The sequence below is a fragment of the Meleagris gallopavo genome, chromosome 11 (genome assembly GCF_905368555.1).
Source record: "Meleagris gallopavo chromosome 11, MGAL_WU_HG_1.1, whole genome shotgun sequence".
Taxonomy (NCBI): domain Eukaryota; kingdom Metazoa; phylum Chordata; class Aves; order Galliformes; family Phasianidae; genus Meleagris; species Meleagris gallopavo.
In genome coordinates, this window is record NC_139414.1 from 17,406,410 (window position 1) to 17,427,777 (window position 21,368).

The window sequence follows — 21,368 nt, forward strand, 5'->3', positions numbered from 1 at the left end:
TTTTTTTCTATCGTAAAAGAGGGGGCTGAAGAAGGAAGTTCTGTGGAAGATGTTAAAAGAAGACTGCTCCTGTTAGCTGATGGAAAGCAATACGATTTTACACGGAGAGATGAGCAGCAGTGATGGCTGTGTTTCACTTCCAGTCTGTCTTTCAGTGACTTCTCACTATTCCAAATTTAATCTGCTGAAAAACTGTACCACATACCAGTATCTGCCAAAATGGCAGCACAGGTCATCTCTTGTCACGGAGATGGTCTAAGAGTTATTTAGAGAGCTGTTCCCGTGTAATTCTTTCTCCGTTTCTGTTTCCTCTGTGCCTAGGCACATCCAACACAACAAGTCCCCTTTTCTGGCAGGGCAGCAGAAGACTCAGAGCATGTTGTCAGGACTTGCCTTGCCACCTCTCCTGCTCTGTGCACCTTTGCTGAGTACTCTTTTTTTTTTTTTTTCTCCTCTTCCTCTGGGGATGGTGTCCCGTATCTGGAGAGAGAAGGGGAGGAGGGTTGTTTTCAAGGCAAATCACAAACTGAAGAAAATGGAGTGGAATAGGCCATCTTCCTCAACACCTGTCTCACCACGGCCACTACTGACCTATGGAATCCAGTTTTGCTAGCGAGATCCTTATCTGCATCGTTTTCCAAAAGCTGCAGAGGAGAGCCCCTCAGCAGGGAGCTCTTCTCCTCTCCTTGCTAGTAGAGGAGCTGGAGAGGTCAGAGATGTCAGGACATGGCCTTGTGTGATATGCCCAGCTGAGCTGAGCAGCTGTGAGTCTGTGCAGGTTATCCGTGGTTGCCTGTGCCTTTCCCCCACTGACTGACAAGAAATATCACTGGAGATGTCATTTCTCTTCTACTGGTAACTTTGTGATGTGAATACAGTCTGGAAATCTAGCAGTACATTGCAGTTTTACATCCATAACACGCTGCTTGCAATAGTCAAAGCTCATCACCAAATGGGAAATAATAAAATCAGATTCAAGAGTTTCTTATTAGCATCTCCTGGACGGCCACTCCTCCCACCTCATCGCTACACAGGAACCTGAAGATACAGCCACGTCCACGTCCTATGCAGCTTCATACAGATGAATTACTTCACACTACTTTTTTTTTTTTTTTTTTTTGACCCCTCTCTGAATAGACTTCTGTATGGAAGAATGTCTGTACCAGCTCATGTGATGTAATAAAGACTATAAAAATACAATATGACTTCAGTACGTATAGTTGCCTATAATGAGAGTTAGGTGTAAGGGTTTAATTCAGAAGGCACACAATAGGAGCATTGTAGTTAGCAGTGGCTGACACGTCTCTCAGAGCTCCAAGTAGGTTGTACTATAAATACAGCCTCTTGTTTTACAATTGACATTTTGCTAGTGGGTGGCTAATTGCTAATTTGAAGGGAAATAGACCAGAGATCTAATATTAATAACTAATTAATAGTTATGTGGATATTTTAAGTATTTTTTTCTGCTTATTTTAGGCATGTTTTATTCATGTGCTGTGCGAATCCTCTGCATATACATGTCTAACTGTGAAAATTATTTCTTCGGTAACATTCAGGCCTATGTGCAAACCGAGGCTGGAACACCAAGGCAGGTTGGTTGTCTTTCTCAAGCGCACTGCTGCTGAGTGATGATTTGAAAGAAGGCAAATGGCACTTGAGGAACCTATTTTAAGAAAGAAGCCTTCCTCTTGAACCAAGCCCTGAGAGGAAAGCCAGCATTGTGCTGCCTGCCTCATATCACCTTAGTTTGTAATTATTGAATCAGCGTCAGCACTGGGTGTTCCTCTGAGTGCAAGGTGAAATACAGGGGCATGTTTAGGCTGGTTTGCTCTGGGAGGTGAGCGCGGCCCCATTGCTCTGCGGCTCTCATACTGCTGCTCTCACTGCTCTGGAAGTCAGTGTGCAGTGCTTTGCCCTTGGATTGAAATCCCAGTTTGTGGTAAGAAGGGAAGGTTGTGAGAAGTGCATTAACATTGCACACGCCTGATATTTTCACATCTGTTGTATCATAGTATTAAATGTGTTCCTGTGAGCTTGGTGGGCAGTTGCTGGGCTGTGCCTGTGCTGTGTCTGTTCTGTGGTTCAGGTAACTGCTGTGAGCACTCACGTGAATAACTCACGAGGAGCAAAAGCTTCTTACCTGCTATCTGTGGAGTGCCTACTATTCATTTTGCTGGCTGTCCTGAGGGATTTAAGCTGTGTCCTAGAAAGCGTTTGCTCTTGTTGGATTAAAACCTCACTGGCTGCTGTCTGTGAGGCTCACGTGTCAGAACAGCAGTGGAGGGGCTGCGGGCAGCACACTGCACCTCTGCACTGAGGTGTTCCCAGCACTTAGAGCAGCTATGAGCACAAACCGTCAGTGCCAGCCTGGTAGCAGTGCCTTGGTGGGCAGTTCTCTGCAGTGCTGCCTCCTTTGGATCCCGACTGCTGGGCCAAGTGCTGAAGGCTTATCCTCCACTTGTTCGGTGCAGTTGGTGGCCCTTTACCTATTCTGCAGGTTTTGACCCTGTGTGTTTTTCCAACTCCTGCATCACAGTATTTTCCATCCTCAGTTCCATGTGATTCAAGACATGCCGTGTTTGTGTACCTTCTCCATGCGAGCACTCCTGTAGGAAGGGCAGTCTTTACATGTAAAACATCTTTGTGTGCCCAGTGAAGGGCTGCAGGCAGAGGCAGGGAATAGGCAGCTTTTGGAAGTGGGTCTTTCAGTTTGGTGGTATGTGCTGTGTTGGTGACTGGGTTTCTGTTTGCATGTATGTATTGTTGTCTGCCATCTGAATGAATATTTTACTTCTTTCCTTCTTATTTTTTTCTAATGTTTCTTAAATACATTCATACATGCTTCTTCAGCTTCTCCTGGCTTTCCTATGGTGGTTTCCTATAAACACAGAACTTACTGAGTAGCACCAGAAATCAGTGTCTGTTGTGACACGGTGTGTCTGGACGTGGCTTTCCACAAACATAACGATTGCTCAGGGTATTTGGAAGATGTTTAGAAGAGCTGTCTTCAGGCCTTTACAGCCAAGGAATCAACCAAAAATCCATCAGTGCACATCCAGATGTGTGCGCTGCCTCCATGTGTGCCCTCAGCAGCTACTCAGATATAGAATCTTTTGAGCACCATCACTGGGCTTTGAAAATGCCATCTACTCTGGTAATTTACGGCTTCTTGAAGTGAAGAACTGACGGATTACAGAACTGACAGTGATTAAAGAGGAGAAGAGCGATGCGTTCACTTGGGATGTTGCCTTGGGGTGGTCAAAGCACAACGTTAATATTCTACAGATAGAGATCTTATACTTTATCTTTTCGTTGTCAGAACCTGGAATAACTGTTTTGCTAACAAGTAGCATTCTGTAGTACTATATACAGCACTTAAGGATGTAAAACTGTGAAGCTTTACTTGTCATTGGCAGGTCAGTCCATGTCTGATCATCCCCATCCTGGGGGGCTTTATGGAAAATGTTGGCTTTTTGGGCTAGAAGCTTACAAGATAATATTTTCCTGCCTGTTAACTTCAGTATTGTTACTGACCCAAAGACTTGAAACTTACCATGGTGAAACTTCAGCCCTGGCGGCTCCTCAGCCTCTGCTGCAGTGTGAATGGAGGGGATCAATTGGAGCAGACAGCAACCCGGCCTGCCTTCAGGCATTGCTGACTTGTGCTCTTTGGAAGCTGTGGAATTACAGCAAAATAGTTAGGATCAAGCACAGTCGTACTTAAGGAGACTTGCTTATGTTATGTGGAGCAGTTCTAGGAGACTGATGTGAGTTTTTCAACCCAGGAGTTTGATTTTCTTAAACCACCTCTCCTGTTAGATTTTTGGTTTTATTTTTATTTTTTTATTATTATTATTATTATTTTTAATCTCTGTCATGGCCAAAGGGAATTTATAATGCTGTTTGTAGGGACAAAATGGAACAATCTCATTGTTACGGATGAACTGCCCTTTATTTTATTAATGCATTACTTGAATTTCAGTTTTTCTGCTGGTGACATTTGTTGGTTGGATAGTCTCTGAAACAGAGGGATTAGAAGGAATAAGTGGCAGCGAGCAGATCAGATCTCACCATGATAACGTTTGTTTTTATGCAAACAGAGGGAAATCAGCCTCGGAGTTACGCTGCTCTCATAGGACGGAGTGAAAATAAGGGCTCGTTTGTGCATTGGGCGTTCTGAATATCCAAAATACATCCATTGCTCTAAGTTCAAGATAGAGTTTTTTATATAATGTCAGCAAATACTGTGTTCCTTTTCTGTACACACGCATTTCATCGCCTTAGCAGCATTCTTGGTTACAACCATACTCATCACACAGTAAGAAAACAACGGCAAATATTATTAGCAGGCGCTCCAGTGGGGAAGAAAGCAGTAAACAATACTTCTTTAAAGTGGATAATTTCTCTCTCCCTCATGGGCCATGTTCAATTTACACATCAGTGCTTTTTATGAGCACATGATTTACTTCTTTTTTTTTTCTTTCCAAGTGTACATGATTTAATATCAAAACAAGCGAAACCCCAGGCAATTTTTTCAGAAATGTTATTTGTTTGTTAAAAATCCATTTTGGTTTTGATTATTAAAAGCAAAATTGCATCGACTTAAGAAAACCCAAACCCAAATGTTACTAAGGATTTTGGTTATAATTCATGGACAAGGAGAATCCATAATGGAAATGCCTGCCCAGAAGCTTGGGAAGGTTGCACGCAAAAGTATGATTATAAGGGATGCTCAGTCTGCTTTGGGTAGCTGTGTTCCTTTAATTTAGAGAAATGCAAGACATGCTTTTTTCCCTGTATTTCTTTCAGTTAGCAAAACTAAAATGTGGTGGGGAAAAAAAAAACCCAAAACAGTGATATGAGTGAATAGGTGCCAGTGCTATAGAGCAGGAATGTGCTCCCGGAGCATGGCTGAGCTGGAAGCAGCCTTAGCAGTGGGGTGACCCAGCCTGATAGCCCCTGGGGCACCTCCTGCTGCTTCCATGTACTGCACTATCAACTTTGGTTTATCATTTGTCACATCTGTAGCTGTTCTTTGCCAAAACGTGCATTGTGTATTTACGCTGGGCATCGTTGGAGGTGTCAGTAGTTTGATAAAATACACCCCCTGTTATTAATTTTGAAATGTGGAAACTAATATATAGTTTCCACATACATACATATATATTATATATATATATATAAGTTATTATTTATAACTATATATATAATTATACTATATATATAAAATATATTATTAACTTTTATATATATATATATAAAGAAGTACTTCTTGTATATACTACTTATACATAAGAAGTAAATACTGTTTAAAAATACACACGTGTGTTTTAAACTGCAGAAAGAAAGATCACAAGGCACAAATTCTTGCACGGTGAGCATTTCTATAACAGATCCCATCATTACGGTTGCCAGTTAGAGTCACGTGAAGTGCTGGGTTTTCAGAGCATCCACATTTTTGCATTATTTTCTGTCCTTGTCCTTTCCCTGAGGCTGATTATTTTTTCCTTCCCACTTTATTAGCTGTTCCCTTCCTCCCAAGTGTTTTTGTTGTTGTTTTAAATAAGATTGTAGATTTGCGGTTTAGTTTATTTATGAAGTGTTTCCTCCAGCTTCCCTGAGATATTTCAAGCTAGGCATCTCCTAGGAAAGAGAAATAAAAGACAACACGTGCAGCTACAAACCAGCACCATTGCTGCAGAATGAAGCTCTGAAGGTTAAACCTAGTAGGGGAAGTTCCACCCTGTGACGTGCTCCATTTCAGCACATCACTTGGTAGGAACGCAATTAAAAGTGAGGTCACAGAAGCATTAAGGTTGGAAAAGACCTCAGGGATCAGGCGGTCTGACCGTCCAGCTGCTGCCCACATCCCCTCAGTGCCACAACTCCGCCGTTGCTGAATGTCTCCAGGTTCGGTGACCATCACTCCCTGGGCAGCCTGTGCCAATGCCCTGCATCTGTTCTGTGTCATATGCGAGGCTTTGCAGGACACGCCATAAATTTTACTGTAGTCATTAATTTGAAACCTGCTACAGCTGTTTCCAGGGTGTCTGTGACTTGGGGGTTCCCGTGTGATGCAGGTGAAGGCAGCGGCGAGATGCCCAAAGGGCCGGGTTGGCTGGGCCCTGTGCTGCTTAGTTCTCACCGCGTGCCTCTCAACCCTCTCCATCCCATGGCAAATTAGTTAACTGTAAACAGATTTCCTGTTGTTGTTGTAGGGGAGGCTAATAGAGCAGCGAGCTTCTGGTGTTCGGTGTGTGTTGTGCTTTTATGTGCGCTCTGTGGGGAATTGAAGGGAGGAAAGGAATTCCTCTTGAACTGGCTTCTGTTCAGGATGTGGTAGCGCGCTGCTTTCCTTCAGGGCCTCCTTGTTCTTTCTCCTATTTGGCATCATTTTGGGGGTAATATCAATTAGTTACTTCAAACAGCGAGTGCTCTGAATGAATGATAAACGCTTAATGCAGAATGCAAGAAGTTCAAAGCATGTAAATATTGAAACGTACCATTCGCTCCTGCCAGCTGAGGCAGCATGGCAGCAGCCCCATGTGCTGATCATTTCAATTGGAAGGGACCCTTAAAGGTCACCTCGTCCAACTCCCCTGCAGTGAATGGGGAAATGATCTTTTGCACCATCACTCATCTTGCAGTTAAAATGCTCTAAGTGTTATAAACTTCTCTTATTTTTGTTTTGTTATTTTTTTAAAAATATTATTTAAGTCCAGTGTTATCAGTGCACTTGGTACGTACGCTTAAGTTTGCAGGAAGTGATCAGAGTAGCGCATAATATCTGAGCAGGGAATTGTAACTGCAGTAATATAGGTCAGGACCTCCCATTCAGCTTCAGCTGTGTCTGTGCGTGTTGCTACAGGGCGGGAGTGGGACACTTGTCCAATCCACAGTGGTGGATGGGAGGGGTTTTCCAAGAAGTGGCAGGGCAGTAATGAATGAACTGATGTGCGTTATTAGGAAGCTGCTGATCTCTGCCACCATTGACTTCTCACCCAACTGGGTAACTTGGTCGTAGAGTACTGGAGGGGTTCATAGAGTCTGAAGGTGACGTGAATTCTTAGTGCTGCCTGCTGTTGAAAGCACGAGTTGCCTTTTTTGGGTTTGGCCCTGGTTTTAAGGAGGTATTTGGAAAGTTTGAATGTTGGCTGTAATGCATTTGTCAGCCTTTATGGCAGGAGCTTAGTATTTAGAAAAAAAAAAATGCTGTTTTCCTCATCTTCGTCCATCTGGGAGAGGTTTTTTGTTCCATGAACTACATTTTGCTTCAAACAGCATTTTTTTTGATAGGTGATTCTTCTGTTGTTGTGCCCAGGCAGTGTTCCTGCTCTTTTACCTCCAAGCCCTTCTCCTTAATCCCTTAGTTTATGTTAGATTTCTCTCCAGTGATTTCATCTGCAATGAATATCCGTGGTAGGAACCTCTGTGTTACATAAAGGTGTGATCAGTAATTGTTCTGATCACAGGTATATAATGTACTTAAGTCCTAGGGAGCAGTTAAGCTTTGAAGTCACTTGTGGAAATTAACTCTGTGAGGATATCCTAAGGATTCTTCCATAGAACTGCTCTTCTTAATTGGCTGATGTTAAACTTCACTCTGCAGTAGTCAGTTATGAGAAGCACCGGATGGGTTGGTAGAGACTTTGTGTTTCCTATTTGTCGACTTACTGCTGAAATATTTTAGTTGTATACTTGGACTAAGACTGAATAAAGCTGCCACATCAGTACTGTGCCATTTGTAAGCTGGATCCTCTCAAAGTTCCCATTTGTCTGTATGAGCAGACAGAAAGAAGAGAAATTGAAGTGAATGCTCTGTTCTGTGCTGGGGTTTTATCATCAACTAAGGGTGAGAAGAGAGTAAAATTGTAATTTTTTAAAGCGTGTTCCATGTAAGTAACCAAAAAGATGGTCTTTAATTTTTGTTTATTTGTTTTTGTTGCATAAAAATATATCATGATCCACAGGAAACTGAATGTTATTTTAATGCTTTCTCTAAAAAGACTGGTGGAAAAATAGCTTTTATCCTTTTATCATCTGTTAAAATAAGTATTGATAGAAACTATCATAATATGGTTTGTGTTACAGGTGGTGTAATACCAGGGGCTGTACTGCTGCCACATCACAATTTTGTGGGGTTTCAGAGAGTAGTTCTGGTAAGGACACTCAATGATTTATCTCTTTTACTTCTCATAAATAGTGGACGAAAATTTGGTATGAAAATTTAGAATTAGTAATTACAGTTACGTGCATTTACAGTATTTGTTAGGTATCCGTTTTTGCAGTCCATTGAATGTCTACATTAAGTGTTCTTTTATTCAGTGGTATTTTAACAGCTCCTTTTGGAGCTGTTATTGTCTAATGTGTAAATCCATATTCGCTTTATTGAGAGCTGTTATAATATAACACATCAGTTCACAGCGTGGATATATTAATAACTGGACCTTTTGACAGAACATTTTGGGAAAGCCGTATGATCTACATGATGCATGGATCCTTAGTGTGCGTCAGCTTCAGAAAGGAATGGGGGAGGCACAAAATTTCTGTGTTTTCAGTGCAGTGTGGGGTTTTCTTGATTTGTTTTCAAGTACCAAAGTCTTTGCTTCCTAAAGGAAAATACGAGTATATCGTTCAGAGGGCAAACACCCAGACGTGTGCTGTTATCACTCTTCTTAGGCTTAATGTACAGTCATGATTTTGCAGTTGTTTGCTTTAAGTGTGTGTAAGCGCAATCCCTCTATCATTTCCCTTGACTTGGCATACTTCTCTTAAACACACTTTCTTATCTTTAGTCTCCTCTCTTCTGCGTGGCTGGAGTTACAAAGGAGAGCAGATTACCTTACTTTTCCTAATAAAGGGAAAATTCATTCTGAACCGGTCTAGCAACAGCAGTGCTTACGTATTGTGCAGGAGCACAATCGAGTATTTGTTCTTGCAGCAGTGGGTAACTGATACTGCATTGGTATCTGTAGAATTGTTAATATATGCTGTAATTTAACAAATGTCTTGTGGGTGGAGCAGATGTCTTCTTTTTTTTTTTTTTCTTTTTCTTTAATCACAGTCCCTTAAAATTTTTTTCATGAGCCTTCCTTGTGTGCTGTCGTAAATCCATAGAGGGCACTCAAAGACAGAAGGAGGTTGTTTTTAAAAACTTAGCCTGCAAGCAGACCCTCACAGCCCACAGAAGGAAACTGCTGACTGTTCTTAATGGCCTTGCTCTTGCAAGGCACTGTTGTACTGGCTGTGCTCCAACAAATCACTTAAGCAATTGAAGTCAATGGGACTATAATATGCTTACATATTCTTCTGGATTGATCCCTAGTTTTCTATACTTTCACAAGCTGTTTTCCATCTTCTAAAAGCAAGGTGGGGTACACGTGGATTCCTTAATTGGGGTTCTCTAGTCAGCCTGAGAAAGTAGGGGGAAGCCTGTCTGTGTTGGAGATGTATTGTCTGGTTGGGTTTTCCTGTTTGTTTGTTATTTTTTTTTTTTCCCCCTCACCCCTTTTGTCTTTCAAAGTTCTACCAGGTGGTAAATTAGGGAAGTCAGAGGATGCCATTTGAAGATGCAAATGAATGGGTGTAAAGATTGAAGTAGTTTTCTCTGTTGCCATTGAATTAGATAGGCATATCTGAGATATCTGTGTGTGGTAGCATTCATGCTGTATATTTTCCAGCCCTGTAAACAGATAATACCTTGAGCATGCACAAATAACACATGTACACGCATGTTATTTCTAAATCTTGAAGTACAAGGATAAAGGCTCTCAGTTTTATAAGAGAGGAATGGCGTCATGAAGTTTCGAGTTGCATTACTCAAGAATATTAAAAGGTGATTCTGCAAAGTAAAGCCATCACAGCTTTATAAATATTGTAAGAAACGAAAGATGCTGGGAGCTCCTTGGAGACTGAAAAATATCGAGGATTTTTCAAAATGTTGCGGGCAATTTGTGCAGTCGTTACTGAAGTGTGATGTGATCTAGCAAAGACCTGGCCTTCTTCCCCTCCATCATCTCTTTATTTTCAAATAACACTGCCATTACTGGAAGTGGGTAAGCAGAATTATTCACACGTGGAAACTTGGGACTCCTGTGTTGGGATGAGGTAAAGATAACCCAGCACGTTGCGTTTGTTTTTTCTCAAAAGCTGTCAACTCTAATTTCTTTATATTTGAACTAGTGGTAGTTAATGTGATAGCTTAACTGCACAAAAGACAGCACAGAGGTCATGTGTGGGACAATTTAAAGATGATTTCTCCGCAGCTGCATATGTAATAGTAGCCTGCGGTTCTTAGCTGTGGTGTATTTCCATCTCTGCTGATGTTTTACTTTTCTGCATGGAAGTGTTTTCTGTACATGAAACACAAAACCATGATTACGTTTCTAACAGCACCAGCAGAGGAGACTGTTTGCCTTTTAAATGAGGGGAATCCATTTCGGACACACGATGCATCTTCAGATGGTGAATCGGTTGCTTCAGAGGGGATTAACTTAAAAATTTATGAGACTGGATGTCTGATGTTGGCCTAAGCAGCCAGAAGTGTCCTGATTTTGAACTTCTTGTCTGAATTGGATCCTTTGTGACTTCAATCAATTTTACAATAGTTTCTTCAGTAGACTCCTGCCTCTGCTGAACAAAACCATTGGTTTTAAATTTTAATGTTTTTTGTGTGTAGGCACTCATTGTGAGCACTTTTTCCCTCCAAACAGAAACCTTACCCGCAACAGGCTGCTGTGTAACAGCTTTTTATATACAATGTGCAAAAATGAAGTTCCTTGAAAACATCTTTTAATATTTTGTAGAAACTCCTTTTGCGTGCCTCTGCCATTGTGATCAGATTCTTCAAATCAAAGACCCTCCGTACAGTGCCAAATGAGCAAGAACATTTGGTACATGCCTTGAATCTTCAGAGAACACCCGTGTGATTGCTTCTAGAGATACAGGTGACTTTGCAACATGTAGGAGCCATCCGGGGCTGTGTCACAGCAGGCACGTTCATAGGATCTCTGGGAAGGGTTCCTTTACGTAAACATGCCTCAGGACATCATAAAAAACAACAAAACAACAACAAAACCAGGAAGTATTGGCACTTGGCACTCATTCAGTGCTGCCAGTAGTTTTAGGCTAATTTGTTAGGTAAAAGATTCCATTTTCAGAGGATAAGGAAAGAGGCTTGTTTTTATTTTTCAGGGTGTTTAGTGAAAGAAAAGACTGTTCTTGATGATTCAGATTTTGGAAAGGCTCCCAGTAAAGAAAGGATGCATTGCAGGGTATGGAAAATCTTATCAAGGACGATGACTGTAGTGTATGTCTTTTCTGTGTGTTACAGACACGTCAGCTCATGGTACCTGCTTTTCTTAACGTTTTGCTAAAAGACTTTTGATACACCTTCATTGAGAGGGGGGGAAAAAGAGAAGCAATTGCTGGAGATAAAGGCAGGGGGAGAGGTTGGATTCATGGCTAAGTAAGTTTTGGAGGTGTAAGTTTTTCATTAAATGGAAATACAGGTAGAGCTAATACAGATTAAGATATTCCATGCCAAATACATGGCAGCAAGGCAGTAATGTCTTTTTGCTCATGACAAATGACACAGAGGTAGGATGTGGTGCAGGGTAGGATGTGGAGATGCAGGGACTGGAGGTGTGCATTGTTGTTGCGTGCACAGAGCCTGAAAATGGTGTAAATTGAGTAGGAGCTCTGTCTGGCTTAGAGAACAGTCAGTGCATGGCTCCCAGGGCCGAGGTTCTTCTGTTGGACGTGTGTCCCACTGAGGGTCTGGTGTGTGCAGCTCTGATTGTGCGTGTCAGTGTGCCGTCCCGCAGCGGAGCGGGGCCATCTGCTCTGCCAGTCAGTTCCTTGCCTCCCGTTCTACAGCGTGCGGTAGAGATGCTGACAGCCACGAGAGAGAGATGATGGGAGAACGGTGGCTCGGCAGTGCCCGAGCTTTCATGTCAGTCTCTTACCATATGGTGCTTGTGCTGTCACAAGGCTTTTAGCTGCGCTGTGCTCTGTCTGAGCAGTGGTTACGGAGCTGCTGAGCAATCCCCACCTCCCCCAGCTCCAACGCTGCTGTTGCTGCTTTCGATTCTAAGAAGCCATCAAATCCGAAAGCAGTTCTGTGCCCTTACGCCTACATCTGCATGACCTACAGCAGCAGCCCTTTGTCTGCCTCTGTGTCCAGATGCATCTTGGCACGTGCAGCCGATTACACCACTATGGCAGGCTGGTGCACGGCACAGTAAAAGAAAAAATGAGAATGCTACTTCTTTATATTTACAACCTGAGAAACAAAAAAGGATGATTTCATTGATCACAGTGAGGCACAGCACAGACAAGTCGCCACGTGCTTCATTTTGCCTGTGGCTGCAGTTGGTCCCATTCATGTATCGCCGTGCCCATTCCCATCAGGAGCTCTGAGACCGTGGGCATTCAACTTTTATTGTAGTATTTGATTTAAATTTAACAGATCACAAGAACTTTGAATGACAAAGAATAATGTTTTCAGACGGTGTTTATTTCTTAATTTACTTCGTAGCTCTTGAGAGATGTGATCTTCATCTTAGAAAATACAACAAGAAGGCAAACACTTTGTATCCTGTTCTTCATTAGAAGCCAATTCCAATTGGGCTCGTTAGAGTTTAGGTGTTTCTGGAAAATTTGGCTATCTAACTTCAGAGTTCAATGCTTTATGATCCTTTTTAACACTCATTTTCCTGAAGTAAATTTTTAAACTATCAATTAATTTTAATTCAATCAGCTGCCTTTTCTATGGAATGTCCTGATAGTTATTTCTTGTTGGTTATTAATCTTTAATTAAAAACAACATAGCTGGAAATGCTTTGACACTATCCTATTGGACGAGGTCTTGTGTGCGTTGGTATCCCGTCTGTTACTGCAGCTCAGACCGTGCAGTCCAATTGATGGGGAACAGAAATGTGCTAACTAAGAGACTGCTTTGAAGACTCAGCAGCAGTTTGCACCTTGCTTAATACTGTTATTTGGTTTCATTAGACATTGGGAATGAAAACGAAGTGGTGTTGGTGGGATTGGTGGAGTGGATGTGAGGAAAGTACGTCTTTCTTTGTGGATTAGTGATCTAATAAGGCTGGGATAATTGAGGATGTGCAGGAATGAATGTATCTAATGTAGATTCACAAGTTGTTTTTTTATATATGTCATGTTCACAGTCAGTTGCAGAAACGTATTATTTCTGCTTTGGGAAAAGGGTTTTTCCATTTCTTTTCCTTAATTTCTGAGCTGATTATGATAATTAACCTGTGTATCCCCACTGGCTCATTTAAGGCTGCTTTAGTGACTGGCGTGGATGTGGAAATGTTTGAGTTAAGGAGGTAGAGTTGAGTTTTTGGTCTGAGGGTAAACTTTCTTAAGCCTTCCTTCAAACTCTTCATGCAGGCAAAATGCTACAGTCAGTCATGGGTTATATGTCTTTAAGTCTTGTAAGTGAACATCTTGGGACTAGAAAGAACTTGTCAACGTGCATTTAATTTATTCCAGGCTTTAGGATATGTTTTGTGGCTGCTGAAAACTTTGAAGGCTAAATATGATCAGTGTTGGCACATATTTTCAATACCAAATCCCACTGTTTGACTGCAGTTACGTTCTCAGCACGCTTAATATTTGGATTAATATAGAAAAGCGTGTCTAAAGCACATTGTATTTCTACTATTGATGTTCATAAGTACCAATCTACCTGTTTGCCATCAGTCTGTGACTCATGAGTAGTAATGGCCTTGTCCCAAGCAGTTAGAAGGTGTTATAAAAACATACTGCCATCCTCATGTCATTGATGCGTTGGTTTTCTTCTTTGAAAGGCACTTTTTTGCTTTTTCTTCATCCCAAGCAGAAAAATAATAAAAAGGAATCTTGCTTTCCTGCTTCTCCTCCAGAAAGTAGCAGCTGCTCTTTCACTGGAACTGAGAGGTGATGCTTTCCCTTGTTTCCTTGTTAGACTTGAAATTGCAGTAAAATGTAATTGAAGGATTAATTGAAGGATCTTTGAGTTCTGTGAGTTTGCTATTTTTTTTTTGCCCCCACCTCATTATTATAATTTCTCATAAGAGTTTTCCATTTCACCAGAAACAGTGGACTCAGAGCTGTTGGTACTCAGCGGGACATCCACCTCAGGAAAAGATTGGCAGCTTTCAGGCACTTACTGGTTGTTATCCACAAGCTCTGCTGCCAGAGTACGTAATTCTGAAACTTCTTTTCTCATGGGAAAGGCATGTAAGACTTAGGCTTAATAACCAGGAGAGCAAGTCAGCTTTATTTGCATTTGGAATAGGTCAGCCTCTCTTCACTGGCTTTATGAACAGAGCAACTAGTTAATTTTTTTCTTCCCATAATCAAATTGCATGTTTGTGTATCCCTATTGCAGTACTTATGTGCTATGCCTGATAAAATCAGAGCTTTTCTGAGGCTGTTTAGCGGGGGGAAAGGCACTCATCCAGCACTGCCAATCCTTTACTCCAGACAGATTCGCAGGACTGCCCTCCTCTGCCCTGTGCTACATGTGTTGCTTTTGCACCAGGATACGACTGAGGACGCAAGGCTGAATGGCCAAGGGCAAGTAAAATGAACAGAGTTTAGGTGGAATGAGTATCACTGGGGTTAAGGATGAATTGAATTTTATTCAACTACCAGATTGCATTGTGAGAAGTGTTGGCAACTCATCTGTTGTAACAGAAAAGCAGTAAAAGAACGTGAAGTAAGAGATTTCAGAAGGAAGTGCTGATAAAGTCAGGGCTCTTGAAAGTGGTCGGGGAGATGAGTGCAGGAGAGCAGAGTCAGTGTAGGCTATGCATGGTGAGGAGGTGAAAGCCAGGGCAATGCATCACCACAGGCTCAAGATTGTGTGTCAGATCAGGAGATGAAAGCCAGAAGATGGATCACCAGCTTGAAAAAGATTGCAAATGCAATGGATAGAAGCTGTAAAAGGGTGATGATATTGGGAAATGAAGTCCATGCACCTCTGTGAAAAAATTTGTAGTCAAGACAGGTATGCTCTTGTAGGTGTGCAGAGATCCTTTCAGCAGATGCTGTTGAGTTACCATCAGGTAGCAATGTAAATGCATTACTCATAACAGATGGAATCACTGGCAGGCTGCACAGCCCCAGTAAGTTTTCCAGAGCAACTATAAGTTGAAAATCAACTAATTACAGAAGTGTGCTAAAATCCTGTAGTAGTTGGCACTGAGAAGTATGGAGTTTTAGCTCACGCTCAGGGTGAACCTCTGTAACCCATCGATATGCAGGTCAGCTTCAGCAGTGTGGTGAAAAACTGTGTGGCTGTTAGCACACCAATATCCATCAGCTCAAGCAATTGATGTAGATGTAATCACAGTCTCTAATAGAAATGAAGTCAGGGTAATGGAACATTGTCACAGGATCAATGTCTCCTGTTTTGAAAATAAACCCCCTCAGCTTTGCCTTTGCATTTATGTACCAGCAGGCGACCGTATCATTCAATTCAATTGACACAGTCTCTTAGAGCTCTGAATGATCTATTGTGGGAACATCAGGAACAACACATTGGGAAAAAATGGAATGTTCTTGATCAGACTTGCAGGCCATGGGATTCATTGGGTTTTCCAGCAGCGAAAATGAGAATAAATCAGCTGAGAGCACAAACTTAGCACAGTACGGAGGTCGTTAACTCCATTTTTAGCTTCAATTGTTCAGTTTTTCCATATTCCTGATCAAAAATGTTGGACCTTAGCACTTGTGCTTATTTTCAATGATGAGTAGTCACAAATAGAAGACATTTTTGGCTGTTGCCCCTCCCTTCCCTTAGTCTCAGCAGAAGCCCTTGATAAAGCTTATTTTGACTGATTCAAGAGCTCTTCTCATTCAGTGATTTTCTCTGAAATTTTTACACAGCTTGATCCAAGTGAGGATTAATGGGTGTGTTCCCACATTCATCCATAATTAATTTTTTGCTAGGGCTCTAATGCAGAGCAGGACATACGCAGTCAGTCGTGCATTTGCACTCCTGGAACTGAGTACATGGTTACAAGTTATATTGCATTGGGTTTTAAACAACGTAGCAGGTAATGCTTATCCCAGTTTTCATTTTTCTTGCCCTTGATTCCAGAAATCTGATGTTAGATCTAGAGAATGCCAGCAGGCTGTTAGTTCCATGGGCTCATTAAAGCCGTTTAATAATTTGATAGAGCTTCCTCAGGAGTGGGTCTGTGCAATTGATTGCAAGAGTCTGTTTAAATCAGATATTCCTGAAGAATTGTAACTTCATCTAAAGGGATGTGGCCTAAGAAGGAGTTGAACCTAAACAGCATTTATTCAATATCAAGTATAAGTAGCAGAACCATTGTAAGTCAGTGTAGGGAATTGCAAAATATAGCTGCCACGAAGCACTGTAAGATGCTGCACAGCTGTGTGGGAAGCTGGGTGTGACTCCGGAGAGCAATGGAAGCTTTGGAGCCCGAGCATGGGAAGAGTGGCACTGAATACACCGTCACTGGTCTCTGCTTTCACAGCCAGGATCCTGGCCTCCTGGGTCACGTAGCATATGACTTTGGGGAGGAGATTCATAGTTCAGTAATTAAATATTACTTTGCTCTAGGCAAAACCAGCAAATAGGTTTCATCTGCAGCTTATTTTGTAATAGTGCTCAGGACTGTGCCTGGTGTTCCTGGGGACTGAGTGCTCAGATAAGTAGACAGTAACTGTTATTTTTAGCTAAGGTTTTGGGTGGTTTTTATTGTTTTTGTTTTTTTTTTTTCTTTTCAGGGTTGCAGTTCTTTTTCTTCCGAAAATTGCAGACTGACTTTGTCATCTTGTATGCTTCATACTCTCAAATTGGCACAGAAAGACAGAGACTGCTGCCATAAATTAGGTCACAAAAGCTGAAGTACAGAATACAAATATTTATTGCCTGAGCTAAGGAAAACAATTCAGATGAGGAAAGGAAAATGTATTTATTTATTTTAGTATTTGGCAATGAAGCTGTATTCCTGAGATTATAAGTAAAAACAAAGCAGTGGAGTTGTAAGATAAGCATGAGAAGCACCTCTTAAATTGCTGCAAGGAAAACTAGCGAGGCTTGACCTTATGGTAAATCACTACGAAGGTTCATGAGGTAGAATTACAGTTAATTTTTCATGCAGGTTCACATTTGGCATAGATTTAGCCTTAACAGCAAAATAACCCGAAGGAGATAGGTGCTTAAAGATAGCAGTGTAAAAATACAGGTAAAAATGCAGAAAACAAGATAGCATTCATTTAAGAATATATTTTAAAAAAGAAAAGTGAATGTGTGTAATTTTAGAAATGTTTACGTTTAAATTTAAAAAAAGTTAGTGAGAATTCCTAATTGCAGATTTCTCAGATAGTCGGAGAATCTCAGTACGGAGTGATCTGTGTTGTGCCCAATAGTGAGCCCTTTTCTCGAAGGAAGGTGTGAAGGAATGACTGGGATTCCTTAAAGCAATTGAATTAAAACAGTTAAAAAGACAGTTTTTTTTCCTTCTTTTGAAGTATGAGAAAACATTCATTTTGCTTGAAATTAAATTGATTTGATCAGTTGATACACAGAAGGGCATACAACATTGGCTGTATACTGTAGATTTGAAATACAGGATTCACCAGTTTGTTCATACAAGTTGTCCATTACAATCAGTTTCTGAACAGTTCTATGTATAAAACTCCTTGGAACACTTCTTGCTGAGTTTGGAAACATTGTGGAGCAGCCACGTCCTGGGGAAGAGCCCTGGAAAACACTGGGAGTAAAACAGCGGCCACCAGGAGAGGTGTTCCATGGGGCACCAGACCAAAACTTGGGTTCTGGAGGCTGCTCACAGCTCGAGCTGTGTGTGCTGTGTGTGCACTGACCGAAGAGTTGTCAGGTTTTCATGGAAGAGGAAGGAATGACAAGGACTTGTGGCAGTGTTGTTGATGTAGGAGGTGTTACTGTTTTTGTAGCCAGGCTTCTGTTTTCCTTGCAAAAATGGAGTGGGTTGTTCACATCCGAACATTGAACACTTCTCAGAGCTGCCCAGAGCATTAGCTGTTCCCTTTAAGGTATCGTATTGGTATCAAACTAACGATTGGTATGTTTGGGGAATTGCTGTTTGCAGCAGCTTGCCAGGCGGTTCTGTTATCTTACCTAATGAGGATGTGTTCGAGCCCACCTCACATTGCAGGATTCTTTCTTAAGAATTGTTGGATGAAGGAGTAAATCTGAACTGTAGTAAATCCACTATATATTATAAAATGGTAATGAACAGGCACAGAGTGCTAATCTGATGTATAAACTTTCTCTGCCAGTTCAATGGTTTTTTTTTTTTTTTTTTTTTTTTTTTTAAAGCACAGAAAAGCTATTAGGCAAGGAGCCATATCAAGCAGCATCTGTTCTCTAGCATTTGGCATGAACGTGGAATAAGAGTACAAAGCTAGCATAAACATGTATGGTAGAATAATAATTTGTCAGAAACGCAATCAGATTGGTACTGCTGGGTACCCATCAGTCTGTAGATCCAGTTTTCATGATAGTGGAACTTGATATCTCTAGAATGAATTCTACTTGCAAGTGCTGCACAAAGTATGAATGACTGTGGATGGTTCTTGAGGGCAGGAGGTGCCACACTAACTGCTGCACACTGGTGTTTTGGAGTCACGGTTGTCGTGTTGCAAAATACAGGCACGTTTTCACTGAGCGGAAGCTGAGATGGAGTTCGAGTGCGGGCTCTGAGATGAGAAACCTAATTTCCTTTGAAAGAATAGTTTCTGAATGACTTTGACTCCAGCCATCGATTCACTGCTTGGTTGAGTCAGGGGAATTTGTCAAAAGCACAGGAGTGCATCTTTCGAGTTTCTTACTGGCGTGTGACACACTGAGCTTTTGCCTAGATCTTGAGGCCACCGTAAGTATAGCAGTTAGCTTTAATTTTGTGGCTGGCATGTTATATGCCTGCTAAATTAATAATGTCCTGGGATGCTTTGGTACTATATTGATTGGTATTTAACTAGTGCTGTGCATCCTGCCAGTGTCTGTGGCCCAGGGGTGTGGGCTGCTATAGAGGAAGAGCACAGTTCTCTACCATTGGCACGCTGACATTGCTGAACACGACTGGGACGTGTGCGGGTTAAAACAGAGTCTGAGCAGCATGCTGAGGTGGATGTAGGGCCACCAGGAGCTGCCACATGGCTGGAGGGCATTGTGTCTGTGGCTGAGACCCCTCTGCAGGGGGTGTGTGAGGCCTTGGGCCTTGTTGCTGCTGCGCTTTCCCCAGAGCTGCTGTGGAAAAGCTCAGTCCTTGGGGCGTGGGGTGGAGGTCAGGCTGGCTCCCGCAGGTGCCCTGGTTGGCGCTGACTGGAAGCGTGTTGGGGAAAGAATGATGGAATCCCTTCGTTCTGTATTGCTGCTGCGTTTTCCCTTTGGGGGTGGCAGGGAGAGTCATTTGGTTCTGTGTGTTCCTTAGTCAGCTCCTCGCTTCCCTGGGGTGTGCAGTGCGTGAGCCACGGCCTGCTAGGGAGGGAGTACCACAAAAGCCTCTCAGATTGAGACAAGCACTGAAAAAACGGGTAAAGCAATATCTTGATTTTTTTTTTCTTTTTTTTTTTCTTTTTTTTTTAAGGAAACTTTAGCAGCCTTTTAGGTTTCATGCCCTCACCAGGAAAGCTGTGTATTTATTTAACACGTTTCTGCATTTTTGGAGTTGTTACCATTGCAAAGCCAGTGCTGCACTGCCACCTCTTGGCAGCCGGGCAGGAACGTGCATTTCCAGCAGTGGCAGCGCCTGTCCTTACCTTGCCACAGCTTGCTTAGAAACACTTTGAGCCAGCCTTGAAAAATTACACTCATTTGACTCGGGCAGGGTGAGTAGCACTTCTGACAGCCAAGCAAAACGTTAGCTTTTTTCTTTGGTTATCCAGCTGCGTAACGTGTGGCAGGTAAATGTGTGACATTTCAGCGGTTCTGCTTTCAGTGGGGAGTCTGTTTTGTATTAATAATACAGATCTTCTCTATGTAGCAAATAGTGCTTATATCCGATCCTTGCGTTTTGATCCATCTTTTTTTGGATGATGCAGTGAGATGTTAAAAATCAGTAGCAGACTCATGAAACAAACACTGCCATTTGCATATGTAATGTGAAAAGGCATCTTTCCAAGACTTTTTAAATCAAATTACTGGGTTTTTTTTCTGAAGGATATTGTTTCTTTTCTGTAGAACTTTCCTGCAGTGAGCACACTTCGAAAATGATTTGCTCCAGGTTTGACCACAGATATAGCTGATTAAATCAGTGTTTGGTGCTGCATGTGCTGTAACCGGTTGTCAGTACATGAAATGCCTGGAAATGGCATTCATTTCACACACTTAATGAACAGTCCCTCAAAGTATATTGTAATTTGTTAGGTGTACGTCGTGCATCCAGCGGCTGTGGATGGGCAGTGCAAGGATAGTGTTGATGTACCTTTGGAAGCTGAGCTGCGTTAGCAAGAGGCTGTACTAGAATCATTATTTTTTCCTTAAATAGAGATGAGAAGGTTTTATGTAGCTCTGCATTTTTATTTATTTTCTTAAGAAACTAAAAGTGGTTTCTTGCATTCCCCACTAGGACCTATTTAAGTGCAGGAACACCCAAATCCTGGATTTCTGTGGCCATGGTTGGCATCATTCACAGCTCCCTGCTCCCATGCACAACAGCCCTAATTCTCCCACCGACCCCTGTGCTGTCTGGGTTCATCATGTAGCTCTGTTTCTGGGGAGTCCAGTTGGGTCTCTTCACTCTGTTCAGCTGCTAACACTCTGGGGCTTGTTGAAAAGTCACGTTTGTGAAAGCTTTTCACACTGCCATATTTGTTTGTATTTGAGTGGTGAAGTTCAAAAGTTAGATGGGCAGAGAGACACTGTGGTTATTTTGTCCTGTCTCTTTAGGAAATCTTGCTAGGAAAAAGAAGTGCCCAGAAAGAATATGTGAAATCTTTTGCTACTTGGCAGACTTGTAATGCAAATCACAATCTTTTACTTGCTGCTTACTGCTGCGTTCATAGCTTTCCCACCTGGAGAGCAGTGATGAATCACCTACCCATGCAGCCATGTTGCTGGAAGTAGTTAACTTCTTGTTCTGAACCACTCAAGAAAACCTGCTCTCTAGTCCTTCTTTTTACTGTTTTTTTTAATGCCAGATCCAGGTCAGACCTCATCCAATATCTATAGGATACCTTCTCTGATGTGTTCCATGTAAATAATGGTGGCTTCCGAGCAAAGCACTACTAAGGTTTACTCTTATTAGGAGCTGGAGGTGGACATCATTTCATGTTCTGGAAGCTCATGTTTCTACTTGTTTGTGTGATGTTATGGAAAACATCAGGACTTTCATTTTTGA

General features: G+C 41.9%; 1 protein-coding gene across 6 annotated transcripts in view; it reads left to right on the forward strand.

The window, feature by feature from the left end:
• Window positions 1-21,368, forward strand: part of TBL1XR1 (TBL1X/Y related 1) — a 92,818-nt gene that overhangs the window by 50,388 nt on the left and 21,062 nt on the right. For 2 of the 6 annotated variants that reach the window (XM_085233113.1, XM_085233114.1), the window contains exon 3: window positions 8,092-8,159. The exons of 3 other annotated variants lie outside the window; for them this stretch is intronic. The gene's annotated coding sequence lies outside the window, so the exon portion shown is untranslated. Of the gene's footprint in view, window positions 1-8,091; window positions 8,160-14,185; window positions 14,208-21,368 lie in introns of those variants that run through there. One more of the 6 variants, XM_010716878.4, reaches the window with a different exon arrangement.